The sequence below is a fragment of the Mya arenaria genome, chromosome 14 (assembly GCF_026914265.1).
Source record: "Mya arenaria isolate MELC-2E11 chromosome 14, ASM2691426v1".
NCBI lineage: Eukaryota > Metazoa > Mollusca > Bivalvia > Myida > Myidae > Mya > Mya arenaria.
This window is the reverse complement of record NC_069135.1, coordinates 25,548,799-25,562,874: the sequence shown is the minus strand read 5'-3', so window position 1 is coordinate 25,562,874 and position 14,076 is coordinate 25,548,799. Positions and strand designations below refer to the sequence as shown.

The 14,076-nt window shown below is 36.8% G+C and overlaps 1 long non-coding RNA gene across 1 annotated transcript; it reads left to right on the top strand.

The window, feature by feature from the left end:
- Nucleotides 1–10,423: 10,423 nt before the first annotated feature.
- On the top strand, nt 10,424–12,386 carry LOC128217881 (uncharacterized). The gene is made up of 4 exons (XR_008258280.1): nt 10,424–10,464; nt 10,809–10,901; nt 11,602–11,679; nt 12,228–12,386. It is a non-coding gene; the product is annotated as an uncharacterized LOC128217881 (long non-coding RNA).
- Nucleotides 12,387–14,076: the final 1,690 nt, after the last annotated feature.

Sequence of the window (14,076 nt, the reverse complement as noted above, 5' to 3'; positions counted from 1 at the left end):
ACATTCTTTTTTTCTCATGGTTATTTAAATTTAGAATTGATAGGAGGGAACATCACTATGTAGTTTCATGTTCATAGTCAGATCAAAACCCATGTACATGCCCAAATGAGCATTCGAAAATATCAAAATGGTACTTGTTGTATGTAGTGTAAGTTAATTAACATAATAAACAAAAATATTTAATCAATTTCAATTTATTATGCCCCTTTCAAAGAAGAGGAGTATATTGCTTTGCACATGTTGGCCGCTACGTCCGTCTGTCTGACAGTAGACCAAAGCTTTTCCGGATGATAACTCTACAATTCCTAGAGCTATTGTCAAACTTGACATGAAAGTTTGGTTTAACCAGTAGATGACCCCTTTTGATTTTAGGGGTAATATGGTCAAAGGTCACAGTGACCTTGAACAGGAAGGTGTCAAACCATACATCTGACTGATAAGTTGACAATGCCTGCACCTATTGCCCTCAAACTCAACATGGAGGCTAAGTCTGACTATTAGAAGATCCTATTGATTTAAGGGGTCATTGGGTCAAAATTCAAGGTCACAGTGAAAGGTTGTACTAATAATGACTGGACAAAGCCTGCACCCATGGCCCTTGAACAACTTGACTTTGGGGTTGGGCCTGACCAGTAGGTGAGCCCTATTGATTTGTCACAGATCATTGAACGCAAAAAGCTTGCCTGTGTGACAACTCGACAAAGTCTGCACCCATGGCCTTCAAACTTGAAATTTAGGTTTGGGGTGACCAGCAGATGACCCCTTTGGATTTGGAGGTCAAGGTCACATCTCCAATATTGGTCATTTAAACTATGTCATTTACTTATTCCCTGCTGCTAAGACGATACATGTTTATCAGCAAATATCAGCCATCATCTGAATATGAGTGAAAACTGTACCAACTACCCTCATACTTTGAATAGCATAATCTTAAAACTGCCTCAAAGGCATCTTTTGTCAATGAAAAACCAGCTGTCATTTCGGTCCATGCATATTTCATTCAATTGTGCAGATATTCTTGACAACATGGCACTAATTAATGCTGCAGGTTTGAAATTTAAGACATTAGTTTTTTTTCTTCAGCACCATGCAGATTTATTAACACTTTTATAATAAAAACAAACTAGAAAACAAATTTTAAAGATATTAGTTTTTTTCATGGTATGATGCCACGGCACCATGCAGATTTGTTTTCACTTTTATATCAAAGAAAGTAACTCGAGCACAAATTTTGTAGATATGTGGACTCTGTTGATAGAAGTTCTGGGAGGCATTTTTAGGCTTGAAAGAGCATCATTTTAAAGTTATATTTTTAATATGTCCCTTGAATCTTGGGTATAGTTTGTATTGTATTTGCATTTTAAAGACATTGGCTTCAACAGACCCTAATGAAATGAAGGAATGTAATTGCTTACTGAAACTGTTATAAGCGACGTCATAAATTGAAGCAATTTTAACATAATAAATATGCATTTAACTAATTTAAAGCGGTTCAAAATTAGGAAATTTGAATTAAGAATCTTTGGATACATGATTAAGTAGGGCCAATATATTTGTGCTTATTATAATCACATTTATCCTTCTTCATCTACCTTAAAGAGTGTTCATCATTTGTATGAAATCATTTGATCACGTTTCATTTGAAAGAACTTTGCGGTAGTGTTTGCTTGCTTCAGTTACGTCACCGACAGTCTTGCAGCGCTTTCAGCGCTTTGATTAAGTTAGCGAGTGAACATAAAACATAAATAACCTTTATCCCAATGCTCTTCAAAGAAAAAAACAGAGCAGACACTTGTTTCTGTCTCTGAGGTAAGAGAGCATCATTATATAACTAGCAATAACAATCGAATGTTATATTGTATAAATCATGTGTATCCATTCTAACACATGAAACACTCATGCCCGATTGCATTACATCGTTAATAAGTCATTGCTTTAGAACGATTGCTCGCTCGCTTTAAAACAAATGATGGAACATCCTAATAATTGTGTGATAGATAAATATCAATCTCTTAAATTTCATAAACAAAATTTGCGAATCAATTTTGTTTTTACTAATCATTAAAAAGGAGATGATGGATCACGATGAATTCACATTACTTTCGTTTCATAACCGTAATCGGTGTTCACATGGTGCACATGTATGAAATCAGAGACATGCTGATAGATCAAATAAGTGCCACCGTCTTTTATCGAAGTTATATTTATTTCATTTTAAACACAGTGTTTCTCACAATGATATATAAACATCATACTTGATAAACTAACAACTTGCAACATCTTGCATGCTAACAACAATCCAAATATCTATGATGACAATTATTATAGCAATATGATATTTTGCCGTAAGGTCGATAAGTGTAAACACATCCGAATTTAATTAATCATTTATTATTTTCAACGGGCTTTTTTGCTCGTGCAGGTAAAGGAACAGTAAAGACATCGGCATTAACATGAAATGAAATGTTTGGGAGAAATATGTACTGTCGGGGTATATCTTTAAGTATTTTACTGATTCACGTGACGGAATTGCAAATGAAACGTGTTTCATATTTAACATCGTTTTCTATCTATTTCAATTTGCCTATATTTCAATGTTCATTTTTAAACAATTAAGAGTACTTACGTGTAAATTTGTTTAACTTACTTTGTTCGTGCTCATGCTACGACTTTGTCTTTTATGTAGTTTTCTGGATCTATGACCAACCTGTAATTAATTCAAATACACTTTTTCATTAATATTCATAGGTCTATAAAATGAAACACAAATATACATTAATTGAATCGTTAACGTCATAAAAGTAAATTCAAAATAAAGAAAAACACTGAAACTATTAATTCTACACGTTTTTATGTACATTGATGGCTGAACCACGTGTTCGCTGAAGTTAACCAGTGTTAAGCTCCAGTTAACGTTTCTCTAGTTAATATGCAAATGACCATGGGCGTATTTGTTGTGATAAAAAGTACCGTTCTTCCCTTGTGACAAAATGACTTTTTATTTAAACACGTACACAATATATACTTTCTTGATGCAAGGGGGAATTGTATACAATGAAACCATGTATAACATTAAGATGCTATTTTAGATATAAAATTTATCATGTTATGAAAATTTACAATACTTCATCACATGCAGAACATTTTCAAGTGTCCGGGGGTCTTGAAAATTTGAATGTTGAACTACATCACTCAACAAGTGATCAAAATCGAACGATCCACCATCGTGTTCCACGAGGAAATCACATTGTTCTTGTTTGTGTGTTTAAATTTAGTTAATCACGACGTCTTGTCTTTCGTAGAGGCTGACATTGCAGTTGGGACCCTCAGAAGAGGCTTTAAAACATTATTCTTAAGAGGTCCTTTGAAACATTTGAAGGGTTTAGAGCTAATACATGTGAGAATTAAACAGATTTTCACAAAGTGAAGCCCGGTTATAAAATTGACGAACGGTGTATTATGACGGGTGGCGGTAATTCAATCGTGGCGTTGAATAACTTACGAGGGGTCAACATATTGTATAATACTTTAATATGAGTTCAGGCAAAAGGGACAGCCTGTCATACATAATATTAGTATTTTCGCAGTAACAGGTATACTTAAGTTAATGAGAAAATATCTCGAGCGAATTATGATTAACAGTGATTTTTTAAAAAAAAACTCATTTATGTCAAGACTTTTAGTTCTATGAAAACAGAAAAAGGCACATGCATGAATATATGAAAGACAAGCTAAAATTCTTTAAATATGTTCTCAAAGAAACAAATCTTACAAATAAATATTTATTACTTACAGCAGAATAATGGTGTAATAGTGAGTAAAATAATACAGAAACAAGAGCTTACGTAGGACGGCACGCTCGACTAATACTCTGCTCTGTCTTAGAAATGAATACAGTAATGTTATATGTGCCTGTCAAAAGCAATAAAAAAAGTCAAAATAAAAAGTATTAAAAACAAGATACGCAGCAATGCGACAAAACCAGGTTTTCAATGATTGACAGAAGAACTTTTAGCCTTTGGTGTGATTCGCTTTCAACTGTTCTTTTCGATCATTAGTAACAGTGACCTTGACCCTAGGGGCCCCAAACCCATTCCATGGAAGACCTCCATAAACTCTTCCAACATACCAAGCGATTTTTCACTAAACAACATAAATCATTTTTCATTCAAAAATACTTGCATCACATTTATTTTTAGAAACAGCTGGTGTGAAATTTCATTTGGAAAAAGTATTTCTCTAGTTATAACCTCAAAAAGAGTCCGGCAACTACTTAGGTACTGTTTGTGCAAAGCGCTATGCTCCGCCCATTTATCTATCTCATTAACATATGGTGAGTCAGTATCGAGTAGGTTGGATAGTTGGGAACACATATCTTAATATCAATGCAATATATGATTTATTTGCTGAGATAATGACATGAAGGTGCTTACATGCAAAACCTTAACCAAGGTGTGACACCGTCGCTTTGGTGAGTAATATAGCTTTCCTTATTCTTCGAATAATCGAGCTTAAAAAAAGCAGCAATTGAAATTCCACAAATATCCAAGATATGGTCGGGTCAATCTCCGATCAGAAAAGGGGAGTTTTAGGGGAGGTTACTAAAATATGCAAGGCAGGATTATGGTTCTTGTGCACTGCAATTTCTCTCATTGCCATCTATCTATATTTGAAGTTTCATTTCAACTCCTATAGTATTTTCCAAGATATGGCCTGGACAAGCCCTAATAATGAATACAATGGATAAGCCTTAAGGGGAAATTACTTAATGAATATGTATGATAGGGTTTTGGTTATTATGCATTGCACTCTCATTGACATCTATCTATAGACCGAGTTTTGTTTCTATCCTTTTAGTATTTTCCCAGATATGGACAGGAACTAATTTTCGTAAAATATCATGTATAGGAGAAAAAAACTAAAACAAAATGTAGGGCAGGATTATGGTTCTTGGGAATGCACATCCTCTTATTGCCATCTATCTACATTCCAAGTTTAATTTTAATTTGTTCATTATATTCCAAGAAATATCCCAGACAAACACCAATTATGAAAACATGATTAAGGGAGATAACTTCATATGTATATGTATGATAGGATTATTGTTCTTGTGCACTGCACTTCCTCTCATTGCCATTTATCTATATTAATATACCAAGTTTTTTTGCAATCTCATCATTACTTTTGAAGATATTCACTGGACAAGGTTGTACAAAAACCAATTATGAAACAAGAGATGTTTGTCAACCATTATGAACCCCTGTGCGCCATGTTGTCAGGATTATTTTGACAATTGAATTGAATATGAATTGAAATGACTGCTAATTTGTCATTGACATTGGATGCCTTTGAGGCAGTCATGAGATTATGACCATTCAAAGTCTGAGAATAGTAGGTACAGTTTTTAATCATGCTCAGATAGTGACTGACATTTGCAGATAAAAATGTATCCTCTTAGCAGCAGAGAATAAGTAAATATAATGAATACGAGTTATGACCATGTTACTTGACTCTATGACTTCAAAATGAATCGCAGTAATCAATTGATCACCCCTAACCTTAATGTAAAGTCCGAAGGACGTGGACGGGGGCATTGTAAATTTATCAAACAGACAAGCTAAAATCAAATTGGGTCATCTGCAGGTCAAGTTGAGGGCCATGAGTGCAGGCATTCTCGATATATTAATCGAACAACATTTTCGCATTCAATGTGACTGTGACCTTAACGTTTGACCAGATGACTCTTAAAATCAATAGTAGTCATCTATTGGTCAGGCCCAGCCTCATTGTTAAAATTGATGAACATGAGATATTACTGGGAGAAACCTCGTTAACATTTTCGTGTTCAAGGTCACGATGACATTAACCTTTGACACAATGACGCCCCAAAATCAAAAGGAGTCATCTACTGGTTAGGCCCAAACTTCACGTCAAGTGTGATGACCAGGATCAGAAAGTGTCAAGTTTGCCTTTAAGGTCACTGTGACCTTTGACCCGATGACCCCTAAAATAAATAGGGGTCATCAACTTGTCAGGGCCAACCTCCAAGTGAAGTTTGAGAACCATGGATGCAGGCATTGTCAAGTGATCACTCGGATAATCTTTTATCATTCAAGGTCACTGTAACCTTGACCGTTGACCCAATGGCCCTTTAAATCAAAGGGCTCATCTACTGGTCAGGCCCAACCTCCAGGTCAAGTTTGAACGCCATGGGTGCAGGCATTGTCGAGTTATAACTAAAAAAACAAACTTTTATCATTCAAAGTCACTGTGACCTTGAGCTTTAACCAAATTGCCCCTTAATCAATAAGGGTCATCTACTTTTCAGGCCCAGCATCCATGTCAAATTTGATGACCATATGCCTAGCCATTGTTGAGTTATCACTCGGACAAGTTTTAAAATCATTTTAACATTCAAGGTCACTGGTCTAGGCATTGTTTAGTTATCACTCTTATTGTGCACTGCACTTCCTCTCAAAACTATCTATCTATACACCAGGTTTTATTTCAATCCCACCAGTAGTTTTAAAGTTATATCCCGGACATGCACCAATTATAAAATATATGGTTAAGGGGATATTTAACTTAATAAATATGAATGATAGGATTATGGTTCTTGTGTACTGCACTTCCTGTCATTGTCATATATCCATATCCCGTGAGTGGCACCATCAATTCATTTAGGCAATACCCCTTCGGTACATCTGTAAGTAAATAATGAGCTGGTTCTATGAAAAAATACGCTAAAATGATTACGGGGATTAACCTTGAGTGGCTCCAGAAATTAATCTGGGAAATACCACTCGGCTCAATTAATAACCAAAGGAGTCCTTGGAGCAAATATTAAAGCCTCTAACACAAGAATGGTGGCCCCTTAAATGAAAACAGATATATCCCATGAGTAGCAATATCAATTCATTTGGGCAATACCCCTTTGGTACAGCTGCAAGTAAACAATGAGCTGGTCCTATAAATAAATACGTATTTTACTATCGAGGGTGGCCCCTAAAAGGATTACGGAGATTAACCGTGAGGTCTCCAGAAATTAATCTGGGCAATATCCCTCGGTTCAATCCATAGACAAAGGAGTCCTCGGAGTAAATAACCATCTAACACAAGAAGAGTGGCCCCTTAAATAAAAACAGACATATCTCTAAGGGCGATGGCTCCATAAATAAGTAAGGTAACTTGAATAAGGAGGTTCCTATGAGTAGCCCAAGACAGTTGTTTTTCTGGCAATGTCACCGACTGGTGGTTGGATATAATTATGTTGACTTACACTTTCAAGATGACGCAGTTCAATCCGTATGTAAGGAAAAATATATCAATCATATTGGATATGGAATATTCTAAAAAAATGTAAAACATCCAATGAAAGGTCTTCATAAAATCTTCCTTAATACCAAGTTAAGTCAAGATATTTCAATCATAATTATTTAAAGTTATTCAGTTTTAACCGTTTTAATATTTTAGTAACAATGATCTTGACCCCAGGGGCCCCAAATGCAGTCCCATGTCAGGTGTCCTTAATCTCTTACTATACACAACGTTTGATAAAGATATGTCAACCCTATCTTGAGTTATTTAATTTCATAGGTGAGTTTGACCCGCCTGCCAGCACAAATGACGACGTACTTAATTCTAATGTTTTACTATGTGGAAACCTGATTAAAAATGTGCTTGTCAAAAGCAATAAAAACAGTAAATAAAAAAAGTAAATCAAGGGCCATAACTTGTATTTAGGTTTAAAAGGGAGTTATGTAACCTAATTGTAAAATGGTTGTCAATAATTGTACGAAGTATTAAGTCAATTGAATGGAGGGTATAGAAGTTATTAATAAAAATCCCAATTTGCCCTTAAACTTTAACCTGACACAATGTGCCCTAAACATTAACCTAAGTTTCTAAGTCGACCAGAGGCCGTAACTTGTATTTAGAATAACATGAAGTTATGTTTAACACCATGAGCTTCAGGGGCGCTTCGCCTCCTCTGAACCCCCACAAGGGCGCTGCCCTGGACCCCTAAGGGGGCCTTTTTGCGGCCCCATTAACCCCCGGCGAAAAAGTGGCGACAACTGTTTAAAACCCAGAGGGAACCCTGGTTGAGGGACATGGAAACTGAATAACAAGTAAGAATATATACATCGGGCTCTTAACCGCACCATGTTGTCCACACTAGCCAGGAAGGTCCCCACCTTTCCTGAACCTATGCGCAATACTAACATCCACCAGGTAGCATTGCTACCCAACCGTAGTGACCATTGTACTATCTATGAAAGTGTAACGGAGACAGTGCAATCAAGCATTCGCCCTCGTAGACGGCTGTTTCCAGGTCCCGAAGACCCCCCAAACAGTCCTGACCCATCAATATGTTGCAGACTGCTTTGTCTGTAACTAACAGCAAACCTTGTCTACCAGCCAAACAAGCTCCTAGCTCTCCTGAACCATTGCGCAGTCCTACCCCCGCCACACGGCAATTCAGCTAGCCTATCATGGCAACCCTTGCACTCTCTTTTTAAGAGTAATAGAGAAAGTGCTTCTCCATCCATGACCTCGGCCAGCATGGTACTTTTGTACCATATTCACTAAGGGCTGATCAGGCCCTTTCACACGTTGCCCCTGTGGTTCCAGGAAATATGTCAACCCCTTCAGACTATTATAAATGATAGTTGATCATTCACTAGGCATCTAACTTGGCTTGCAGCTACCGTCAGGAGAGCCCCCTCCAACCACCCCCGACTGAGCTCAAACCAATTAGGTAGTACCAAACTTTGGTTACCATTCAAAATATGTCACTAGGGTCTATATGGCATTTCTATCATCAACTAGAAATGTGTCCATAGGACACGGATGCCCCCACTTTTTTGTCACAGAAAATAAGCCATAATGATTATTCAGGATAATCTGCACATATAGGATAAGTTGAGTTGAGTTGGGTTTTACGGCATCGCAAGACTGTATAGGTTATATGGCGCCATTCAGGCAGGAAAAAACTTGTTGGATCCACATTGGACACATACTTTTCAAGAATTAGATTGGAAACATATATTTTTGAAGTATTTTTGGCAAAAAAGGGCCGTAACTCCTAAATGACTAAAGCGATTTCCATGACTATCGAACTTGATCAAGATATTATGGTCACAAACATGTGTTTAAAGTTTGGTGAGGATTGGACAAACGGTTTTCAAGAATTAGATCGGAAACAATCTTCGGGACGTACGTACGTACAGACAGACAGACAGACAGACAGACAGACGTACGGACAAGGGCAACCCTATATGTCGCCACTTTGTGGGGGCATAATTACAACATACCAGAGTCCAACCCCCAACATCAGGATGGACATGGTTACCTGGACGGCACCCGCTGCTCTACCTGCAGCCGGAACCACGGCAAATACAATGTACAACCATCTCTGTACTAGAACAATACACAGTAGAGTGAACATGTTGATACCTTTGTACCAGTTGTATTGCCGGCATTCATAAACTTTTCAAGAAAGTGTCAAAAGGTTTCCAAAGGTCATAACTCAGTTCCTGTCAGCTCAGTGTTACCAAAGCATCCCTCACAATTTGAGTACGAATTTGCTTTCAAAACGTAATAATCAGTTCCTTTGCCTGAAAGGCACTAGCAGAGAGCACACAAACATTCTTTCTGTCCAACCAGAACACCCAGAATAAGTGAATTTACTGCACCCCAATTCCCCACCCTATCCCAAATTAGGAATAATTGAAGATTACTCGGAAATGTTTGTTGCCGATTATTACGGAACCGAGTCAGAGTAGCAGTGACACCATGGTCGCTGCAACTATCGACAGATTTCCGTGTAAAATCTGTTGGAGTCGTTAAAATCAGGCCAGTTTGTTTAACCTTTACTTTTAATGAGTATTTTCAGTCATTTTGTAAAGAAATAGTAAAAGTCCCAGCCGCAATCAAAGGATCGAAATCAGAATGATGAAAGAAAATGGCGGCCAATTTGATTTTTTTTTTATTTTTCCGGCTACGAAAATTCAGAAAAATGCAATATTTGACAAATTGCAATCATATTGTTTTAGCAATTCAATAAAGCTCGTAGGCATTACTGTTTAGAGCTTTATTGCATTGCATCTTTAAAATCAAGCCAAACAAGAAATGTGAACCCAGCCAGAACAGCTGAGTCACACCTCTTTCCGAGCGGACGAAAATCTCAACGGGTTCTTTTCAAACACCGCTGCCACCATTGTGGTGTTTTTCAGCTCACTTTAATATACCAATAATCATAGGTTGTTTGGGACAATTACCTCTCCTTTAGGTATCTGCATAACCCGTAGATTCGTCTAAAAAGAGGCCTTTTACCTTCAACTACAGCAAGCATGCTCCTGGCCTCATGCCTCGGATTCACTAGTCTGGAGTTCCTTCCCCTAACACTATCGTTTTCGGGTCCGGCAAAGGCCAATAATGGCGGCGCCCAGTGGACGCTATAAGGTTACCATTTATTTTACTTTTGTTGATCAAGTTAATATAACAACGGCATTTGAACACTATTTATATGTAGAATATAACGGTACACTCGAGTTTCGGTGATCACTTGTCTTGAAAGAAATATTATGACTTAAGTGAAGTTTACGTAATTCGGACGTTGTGTATTTTCGGATGTTTGTCAGTTGGAAATGAATGTCTTATTTGACTTCACCCTGTCTTATTAAGACTGATGGTTAAAATGGGAAATTCAAATGAATAGTGGAACAAGTAAATATAACTATTACACTGTATTTATTGCATGATTTGATAGTTTGCTTAAAAATAAATGGAGATGTTTTATGTTTTAGATTTTTCAAGTTTCTAGTTCTGATGTCGGAAGACGTTTGCTGCTCACCGACAAACATCAGGCCAAAAATGGCTATGCCCAATGGCCATTAAAGGTTGCCGTTTATTTTATTTTTTGTTGATTCCATTAATGAAATAACGGTATTTGAACACTTTTTATCTGTAGCAAATAATTACACAATTGATTTCAGTTATTTCCTGACTAGACAGAAACATGAGGCATAAAAGCTACAATTCCTATTATCTAGGACAAGTAACAATTCCCCAATCTTAATATATCAGCCTTGGAATAATTTTAACTTTTTGGTAATTGTGAAGAAGGACCATAGGGGTATGGCATTACAACACACCATGCCCCTGCGATCAGTTTTTACTACTATTATTTCATTGACCTGGTTTGGGTTTATGTCTTGTCTGAAGCAATGTCAATACAAAACATTTATTTGTTAAGGGTATTGGTTGCAATGGCCGAGAGGTCAGCTTATCAGACACTGATTCAGAGGGTCCGGAGTTCGATCCCTACCTGAAGTTTTGATGAAAATAGTTCTGGATATAATCAGTAAATGGTTCTTTATTACATACTCAAATCAGATTTTAAAACTACACATCAGTTCATTGCTAAAAACCTAGAATACCTAGTGTACAGTTTTGACCATATAAGCTATCCAAACTGATTTGAGCAATTGCAATCATAAGTATTGTATGAAATATAAAAAAATGTAATACATAGGAACAAAATACTTGTTTATATTGTACATCATTAAAATCGTAACACATGTCTTTTATAATTATCAGACCAAGAGATCACCCTAGGGACCAAATCGCTGGAATTGGATAGTTGGGATAGCTCGTCCGGCCAAATCCAAATATGAGGTAACTATGCTTTAAAGGCACTTACATAGCTTACCGGTAATGCTGTTACACATTTCTGACCATCATGACATACATAAATCTGTATGTCTTGCGACTGTGAGTTCATCTAGATACAGAAGAAATCATTAATATAGAACTGTCTAGTGTCGTAATGCACCTTTAATGATTTCTGAGACTAGATACCACAGGATAATATAGTGTACTTTTCTTGCTTTATTTTTAGGATAATTAAAAAAATTCTGCTACATTTAGTGAAGTTAACCTTCCTATGAACCAGATCTTCAAAGAATTAAAAGCATTACAGATAATACAATTACTTTCCTTTCTCGATTTTTTAACAAATTTGGTGTTTGCGGAAATATTTTCACTTGAGGTTTTATTGGCAACAGAAAACTTTCATGTCACACCCACCTGCTCAGCAAATCATATTATGATGAGTTATCAGTAAAGGTAATTATGTGAAAAACTATGTTTTTATAGTTAAGATTGTTATGAGGATGAATTAATATTAAATATATGTTTAAGATTTGAAGCTATTTTGGTTTCAGTTTACTCTTGTTAAGTTCTGAGAGCTCAGTCAGTTATGTTAGACGACCTTCACATCCCATCCAGAAGAACCAAGGGCCAACTGATGTGGCCAAGCAGGCATAAAGACACATATTCAATCTATTTATCTTACAATGTAAAAATTGTTGTCAATTACAAGCCTTAATCCTTGTTTAGTCTTGTTGTTTGGTGAAGGTAGTCATATCTTCAGTCATCTCCCGTCTGTATGGCCTTGTGGTAAACAATCCGCCTGCGGAGCAGGGGATAGTGGGTTCGATCCCTGGCCGCATCATACCAAAAGACTTTAAAAGTTGGTACAAGTAGCTTTCTTGCCTGGCGCACGGCATTTAAGGGTAGTGCTTGGAAAAGTGGTGTACTCAATACTGGTTTAACCCAGGCAGGAAAGTTGTACCCCGTGTATCTGTGCTTTACTCGTAAAAGAACCAAGGGGTCTCTTTGAAAAAGAACTTTCTCTTCAGCATGCTTTCCCTTCAGCAAAAACAAAGGACCCCGTTGGAAATAAGTGCTTGCACGTTCACGGGTTATCCTTGACCGAAAGGTCAAAAGAAAAATACATATATACATCCTTACAATATAGTAAGCCAAATCATTCTGTTGTTTGTCAAGCTTTGTGTTCAGGTTACCTTACTCTTCCTTTGACCTCAATATCTCAAATAAGGACTCATCTTGTGTCCTTCACCAATCTCTCTACCAAGTGTTAGGACCAAGCTAGTCTTGAGCATTTCTAGTTTCAACCTCACAAGCATTGGTCTACTGACAGAATGACCAGCATATGCAAAGTAATGCACACCCACTTGTTCAAAGTGGGGCAGAACTATCACAATAAATAGATGCTAACTGTCACTGTCACAAAACACTCCTGTCCTAATTTTATGACATCAGGTTTGGTGATGAATGGTTGTATGTTAAGCAATTTTTAGAGAGCAGACACTGTGAAGAAATAGTTTGCCATTTCAATGGTCCTATCTCTAAGAGTGATAGTCTGATATAATAAATGGATATGGATGGTTAAATGAACTTGTCCAAGATATAATGGCAAACACATTTTGACCGAACTTGCAGATAAGACCTAAATAAATTTGTTTGGTTAGGGTTACATCCTTTTCCGAAATAGGTAGGGTAGGTTTTCTTTTTATTAGGCTTTATTAATGTCATTTTCATCATTAGATAATAGTGTTAAAATTATCTTTCCTGTATAAGCATTTAGGTTTTAACTACAAAGTCAAAAGCGATTAAACTTTTTTGGTTTTTCATTTTTTTTCCAAACTGACTATAAAACAGTAGTGTCGGCGCCTATTCTGTAGGTAGGGTCGGGTAACCCAAAGCAAATGTATTTTTATAGGCCTTAAAATTGGAAAAAGAGCTTCTAATTTAATTGAGCTGAGAACTTATGCACCAGTCAATTGTAACCACGGGTATTTTACCATCAGTTTGTCCCCCCAGGGCAGGCATTTTACCCGGGGTTGGCTGGACCGAAAGTCAAAGTCCCCGCTATTCCTGACCGGGGGGGGGGGATAACTAGTCACAATTTCGTCTTTTTAATACTTTCTGTACTGTGACATCCATTTTCCACTTTATGTAGGTTGAAAGTTCAAACATGTATGGCGAGCTTTATATTCTGTATCTATGGTGAAAGCTTACACACCCAGATAGAAAACTCTTACGACAAATGGAAATAAACTGACACACTTGTCAATAAGAATGTTTAAATCAGGTGATGTAAGTCATTGAACAGCAAACTTCTTCCAACATCAGAACTGGGAAATCTGAAACATAAAAATTTAATCTTTATTCAACCAAACAAATCATGCAGTAAATACAGTGTTAAAA